This window comes from Phocoena phocoena, chromosome 3, assembly GCF_963924675.1.
Source record: "Phocoena phocoena chromosome 3, mPhoPho1.1, whole genome shotgun sequence".
Taxonomy (NCBI): domain Eukaryota; kingdom Metazoa; phylum Chordata; class Mammalia; order Artiodactyla; family Phocoenidae; genus Phocoena; species Phocoena phocoena.
Window position 1 is genome coordinate 152,138,495 of NC_089221.1, and position 7,601 is coordinate 152,146,095.

The 7,601-nt window shown below is 42.4% G+C and overlaps 1 pseudogene; it reads left to right on the forward strand.

The window, feature by feature from the left end:
- Positions 1–2,755: 2,755 nt before the first annotated feature.
- On the forward strand, positions 2,756–5,896 carry LOC136120770 (UDP-N-acetylglucosamine--peptide N-acetylglucosaminyltransferase 110 kDa subunit pseudogene; annotated as a pseudogene).
- Positions 5,897–7,601: the final 1,705 nt, after the last annotated feature.

Genomic DNA, 7,601 nt, shown 5'->3' on the forward strand with positions numbered 1-7,601 from the left:
GACAAAATATGCTTGAATATAACCATTTCTTTTCACTCCCACTGCTACTGCTATTGTCACTGCCTTAACTAGGGCTTTATCTTGAAGTTCTTTATATAAATATATAAATACCTATATATAAATATAATATACAAATAACTAAGATATAATATTAATTCTGATGATTTTAAAGTCTTTTCTTGATAAAGACTTTTCCTGATAAAGATACACAATATCTTATATAAATATTTTTGTATTATCTGTTCTTTTCTTAGAATTTTAGCCATATGATTCTATCTCTTGGTTTGTCTAGAACTTTTTGATTGAATGCTGGCTATTTTATTTGGCTTTTTTTGTTTTTCTCAGTGGAAACGTTGTTTTGCTTCAAAATATTTTATTCTACGTGGAAGTAGCAAATCTTCAAATTACAATTTTTTAAATGCTTTTAAATATCAATACTATAGGTGTCACAAAATCTAGAAAAATGACATTTAAAAATTAACTACTGCCAGATGTGTCTCTATAAAACTTTTCCCCCACTCTTCTAGCTATGTATTCTTTAACTGCCTCCTCATACGACAGTTTATGTATTTTCGAAATAATATTTTAAGATATAAACTTTGTAGTTTTTAGACATATATTTCTTGTAACATGGTTGATTAGAATTTGCTTCTAGTTATTAATAGTTTAGAAAAGTTTATTTCAGCTTCACAATTTATTATTGATAATGTCATATAAATTTTGATTGTTAACTTTGAGAAAACCTCTATGGATTACTTCCTTATAAGTATTTGCTATTATAAATGAATTACTGATTTCAGTACTGCTATAAGTTTGTGCATTACAGGGATTCTGATAAAATACTCATTCACACCATTCCATTACACACATTGTTGATGGAGTATATTAATTAATTTATTTATTTATTTATTTTTGGCTGTGTTGGGTCTTCGCTGCTGTGCGCAGGCTTTCTCTACTTGCAGGGACTGGGGGCCACTCTTCATTGTGGTGCACAGGCTTCTCATTGCGGTTGCTTCTCTTGTTGCAGAGCACGGGCGCTAGGCACGGAGGCTTCAGTAGTTGTGGCTCGCAGGCTCAATAGTCGTGGCTCACGGGCTCTAGAGCGCAGGTTCCGTAGTTGTGGCACACCGGCTTAGTTGCTGCGTGGCATGTGGGATCTTCCCGGACCAGGGCTCGAACCCGTGTCCCCTGCATTGGCAGGTGGCTTCTTAACCACTGAGCCATCAGGGTAGCCCCTGGAGTATATTCTTGACAGAAGAAAATTTCCGTTTTGACTAAGCATTGATGAGAACTGAATCTTTGACTTATCTTTCACATGCCTGATGATTGAAATAATTTTCCACAGAATAGCTTCTGGTTTTGTACTTTTCAGTTCTTTTTTTCTTCTTCAAACGCACATGCTTTGAGAGCTGTGAAGTGCAAGACACGGCTATATTGTAAGGTGGTTTTTGTCCTTATGCTTCTGTGTCTTGTGCTAGGTTAAGTCAGTAGAGTAGTCAGTATGAGTACTGGAAGTTATTCCCGTAGTGGGATAGTATATAGTCAGTCACATACGGCGGTGTCTGAAAATCACATAATAGCCTCACTTAAAGCATCTCCTTAGGGCTTCCCTGCTGGCGCAGTGGTTGAGAGTCCACCTGCCGACGCAGGGGACACGGGTTCGTGTCCCGGTCCGGGAAGATCCCACATGCCGCGGAGCGGCTAGGCCCGTGAGCCATGGCCGCTGAGCCTGTGCGTCCAGAGCCTGTGCTCCACAACGGGAGAGGCCACAACAGTGAGAGGCCCGCGTACCACAGAAAAAAGAGAATCTCCTTAGCCAGATTTCAAAAAAGCCTGTGGCCATTCCAATATGATCCAACATAGCAGAATATGATAGAAGGAAAATTCGCAAAGAAAGAGACGCTGGTCTTACCTGATGGAAGTTAAAATATCTCACTTTTGACAATTTTGCAAAAACTTATAATTCCATGAACTAATTTCTAGGCTTCTTCATAGGACCTAAAAAGGAACCCATAGAGTTGTGGAACAACAATAGAAGCTGCTGTGATGAGAAGCCCGGGCACCGCAACAAAGAGTAGCCCCCACTCGCCGCAACTAGAGGAAGTCTGCACGCAGCATTGAAGACCCAACGCGGCCAAAATAAAAATAAATAAAGATAAATAGATTTATTTTTAAAAATGTAATACTCGTTTGAGGCATGAGAAATATGATGAGGAGAAATTAGCTAATCCTTTCAGAACTTTTAAAATATCAAACTCAGTCTCTAAGATTTTAGCATTATATACAACATTGGTTACTTATTAGTGGTTTGGGAAGGCCAATTTAAAATTTTCTAATCTTACTGTATTGAAATTCATGGCCCTAATGTTTTCCACATTGACTATATGAATGATGAAGTAAAGTCAATCATGTATTTCCTTTCCAACTGGACAGAAAACAAAAATTTAAAAAGTGTTTGGACTACTGACTTTTGATTTCTTCTAAGGCAAGTGTATAGGTAATTTTTATTCCCTGATTAGGAGAAAACTGGTGGAAGAGGGCAGGGTTAAGAATTAAGATATCAAGAGCGTGAGAGGTAGATGGCCAACCAGAGTTCCTAAGGTTCGGTGCCTGTAACTGTTGCCGCCGCTTAAGCCTGCCAAAGCAGTGGTACGGCTGCTGCCCTCGTATTTGCTACCTCTAGAAACATTCTTGCCAGTAGTGGCGGCAGCGGGACTCAATTACCCCCTTTTCTCGCTCTCTCCAGAAGCTCCAGATGGCGTCTTCTGTGGGCGACGTGGCCGACAGCACAGAACCAACGAAACGTATGCTTTCCTTCCAAGGGTTAGCTGAGTTGGCACATCGAGAATATCAGGCAGGAGATTTTGAGGCAGCTGAGAGACACTGCATGCAGCTGTGGAGACAAGAGCCAGACAATACTGGAGTACTTTTATTACTTTCATCTCTACACTTCCAGTGTCGAAGGCTGGACAGATCTGCCCACTTTAGTACTCTGGCAATTAAACAGAACCCTCTTCTGGCAGAAGCCTATTCGAATTTGGGGAATGTGTACAAGGAAAGAGGGCAGTTGCAGGAAGCAATGGAGCATTACCGGCATGCATTGCATCTCAAACCAGATTTCATCGATGGTCATATTAACCTGGCAGCCGCTTTGGTAGCAGCAGGCGACATGCAAGGGGCAGTACAAGCTTACGTCTCTGCTCTTCAGTGCAATCCTGATTTGTACTGTGTTCGCAGTGACCTAGGGAACCTGCTCAAAGCCCTGGGTCGCTTGGAAGGAGCCAAGGCATGTTATTTGAAAGCAGTGGAGACGCAACCGAACTTTGCAGTAGCTTGGAGTAATCTTGGCTGTGTTTTCAATGCACAAGGGGAGATTTGGCTTGCAATTCATCACTTTGAAAAGGCTGTCACCCTTGACCCCAATTTTCTGGATGCTTATATCAATTTGGGAAATGTCTTGAAAGAGGCACGGATTTTTGACAGAGCTGTGGCAGCTTACCTTTGTGCCCTAAGCTTGAGCCCAAATCATGCCCTGGTGTGTGCCAACCTGGCTGGTGTATACTATGAGCAAGGCCTGATGGATCTGGCAATAGCCACCTACAGGCGAGCTATTGAATTGCAACCACATTTCCCTGATGCTTACAGCAACCTAGCCAACGCTCTGGAAGAGAAGGGCCGTGTTGCCGAAGCAGAAGATTGTTATAACACAGCTCTGCGGCTGTGCCCCACCCATGCAGACTCTCTGAATAACCTAGCCAATATCAGAGGAGACCAGGGAAACATTGAAGAGGCAGTTCGCTTGTATCGTAAAGCATTAGAAGTCTTCCCAGAGTTTACTGTTGCCCATTCAAATTTAGCAAGTGTATTGCAGCAGCAGGGAAAGCTGCAGGAAGCTCTGATGCATTATAAGGAGGCTGTTCGAATCAGTCCTACCTTTGCTGATGCCTACTGTAACATGGGAAACACTCTAAAGGAGATGCAGGATGTTCAGGGAGCCTTGCAGTGTTATACTCGTGCCATTCAGATTAGCCCTGCACTTGCGGATGCCCACAGCAATCTGGCTTCCATTCACAAGGATTCAGGGAATATTCCAGAAGCAATTGCTTCTTATCGCACTGCTCTGAAGCTTGAACCTGACTCTCCTGACGCTTATTGTGATTTGGCTCATTGCCTGCAGATTGTCTGTGATTGGACAGACTATGATGAGCGAATGAAGAAGTTGGTCAGCATTGTGGCCGACCAGCTGGAGGAGAATAGGTTGCCTTCTGTGCAGCCTCATCATAGTATGCTCTATCCTCTTTCTCATGGCTTCAGGAAGGCTATTGCTGAGAGCCATGGGAACCTCTGCTTGGACGAGATCAGTGTCCTTCATAAACCACCGTACGAACATCCAAAAGACTTGAAGCTCAGTGATGGTCGACTGCGTGTAGGATACGTGAGTTCTGACTTTGGGAATCATCCTACTTCTCATCTTATGCAGTCTATTCCAGGCATGCACAATCCTGATAAATTTGAGGTCTTCTGTTATGCCCTGAGCCCAGATGACGGCACAAACTTCCGAGCGAAGGTGATGGCAGAAGCCCATCATTTCATTGATCTTTCTCAGATTCCATGCAATGGGAAAGCAGCTGATCGCATCCATCAAGATGGTATACACATCCTTGTAAATCTGAATGGTTATACCAGGGGTGCTCGAAATGAACTCTTTGCTCTCAGGCCAGCTCCTATTCAGGCAATGTGGCTGGGCTACCCTGGGACGAGTGGCGTGCTTTTCATGGATTATATCATCACTGATCAGGAAACTTCACCTGCTGAAGTTGCTGAGCAGTATTCTGAGAAACTGGCTTATATGCCCCATACTTTCTTTATTGGTGATCATGCCAATATGTTCCCTCACCTGAAGAAGAAAGCAGTCATCGATTTTAAGTCCAATGGGCACATTTATGACAATCGGATTGTGCTGAATGGCATCGACCTCAAAGCATTTCTTGATAGTCTCCCAGATGTGCAGATTGTCAAGATGAAATGTCCTGATGGAGGAGACAGTGCAGACAGCAGTAATACAGCTCTTAATATGCCTGTCATTCCTATGAATAGTACTGCAGAGGCAGTTATTGAAATGATTAACAGAGGACAAATTCAGATAACAATTAATGGATTCAGTCTTAGCAATGGACTGGCAACTACCCAGATCAACATTAAGGCTGCCACTGGAGAGGAGGTTCCCCGTACCATTATTGTAACCACACGTTCTCAGTACGGGTTACCGGAAGATGCCATCGTGTACTGTAACTTCAATCAGTTATATAAAATTGACCCATCTACTTTGCAGATGTGGGCAAATATTCTGAAGCGTGTTCCCAATAGTGTACTGTGGCTGTTGCGTTTTCCAGCAGTAGGAGAACCTAATATTCAACAGTATGCACAAAATATGGGCCTTCCCCAGAACCGTATCATTTTTTCACCTGTTGCTCCTAAAGAGGAACATGTTCGGAGAGGCCAGCTGGCTGATGTCTGCTTGGACACTCCACTCTGTAATGGACACACCACAGGGATGGATGTCCTTTGGTCAGGGACACCCATGGTGACTATGCCAGGAGAGACTCTTGCTTCCCGAGTTGCAGCTTCCCAGCTCACTTGTTTAGGCTGTCTTGAGCTTATTGCTAAAAACAGACAAGAATATGAAGACATAGCTGTGAAACTGGGAACTGATCTAGAATACCTGAAGAAAATTCGTGGCAAAGTCTGGAAGCAGAGAACATCTAGCCCTCTGTTCAACACCAAACAATACACAATGGACCTAGAGCGGCTCTATCTACAGATGTGGGAGCATTACGCAGCTGGCAACAAACCTGATCACATGATTAAGCCTGTTGAAGTCACTGAGTCGGCCTAAATAATGACTGTGTGCACAGGAGAATTACCCTGTACCTGAGCCTCAACCTTCTGGGGGAAAGGGAACTACTTTCTCCTTATCTGTACAATACCATGTTGCAGATGGGTGACAGACAATGATAAGAAATAGCACAGCCAGACTTGCTTCCTGCATGATCATGACCACGATAGGGAGAGAAACAAGAGATGGGAAACTGCTGTTCCACAAAGAGTCTTCATAGAATTTTGCAGGAGCCAGGTGTCTGGAAGGTAAGTCTGGAAGGTCTGATCTCCCTTGGTCTTCCATGGGATAGATGGTTAGTGTGGAAGGGAGATAGAGATTGCCCAGCCGTTTTGTGATTATCATGGATTGATTGAGTCTTCTGGATTAATTTTTTTTTTTATATTTTGGGTATTGGAGCTTTTAAAAATGTTTGGTTTCAGGTATTTTTATTCATGTGAAGTGTATGATTCTCTTGAGATAAGGTTTTAAGCTAAAATATTCCTTGTTTTAGTTTCTGAACTCTACAGATAAATGGGGACTTTGCTGGTGTAGCCTTTTTATAGGTTTTATAAACCACTGGAGCCTATATCAGTCATTTTACTGTCTGACATAGTGTTTGGAACTATCAGTGCTTTGTTGGTTTATAGATGATGGCTTAAATTCTTTTCCTGGTCCGTTTCCTTCTTCCCTTCCCCCGACTTTAAAAATTCTCCTGTAACTTGGCAAACAAAAAACCAAGTCTGATTCAAAACCTCCCAGAGTGTTTCTCTTAAACACATCATCTGGTGCCAAATGAAGATTCTTAGGAGTGATTATTAATTCTGAAGGGCACAGTTGTGGTACTGTCACTGATGATAATAGTAATGGATTTTGGCCCAGAGTTTTGACCTATTTCACCAATGTTTCACCGTTGACTGCCCCTCTATGCTGCTTCCAAAAGTGATAGTGTGTGATAAGATATTTACTTTCATTTATAAAGTTTGTTTTTTTTTTTAGTGAGTCCTGTTCTTCCTTTTTCTTTCAGCAGAAATGAAATCCCAGGTAAGTATAAGTATTCAAATATTTGATCAGTAACTCACAGTTATCTCCAGTACATTAAATAACTTTCATCAAAAAACATGTTATAGGTACAAAGCTCTGAAGGACGAGCTATTATATGATAATTATGTTTCACACCTTCCAGGGTATTATATATAATAACTTGTCTTCTGGACGTGGTCTTGAAGTCCTTATGGATTCAGCCTCAGTAGTAGTGAACTGTACTGCTACTTGGTTTGGAGTACAAATTAGACTTTAGCCCTCCTGGAGGTTGAGTTTTTGGTATTGAAAAGCATAGGAATGAAATTATTGTATTTCAACAAAGGATCGAGGGCTTGAGGCTTAAACAAGGCAACATATGTGTGGGAAGCAGTCAGCCTTGAGAGCAGGTAAGGGCATGCCAGGCATGCGGCCACTGCTCGAAGGGACTGTCCCTACTTGTTCCCCTCCTTGTTCCATTCCATGGGAGATAAATCACCAGGGCCCAGAGATCAGAAAGAATGTAAAATGAGACAAGCAAAGCTGTCTCCCCCCTGCACATGCAGGTTATTTTTGATGCTTCTGGGTTCATGGATTTCCTCCCAGGGAAGTTAACCTTGAGCCGAGACAGTCTGTAGATAATGTAAACCACCATCTGGAAGCCTTCCTTTTTCTAGTCTAGATAATCAGCAACTGTAGCATAATA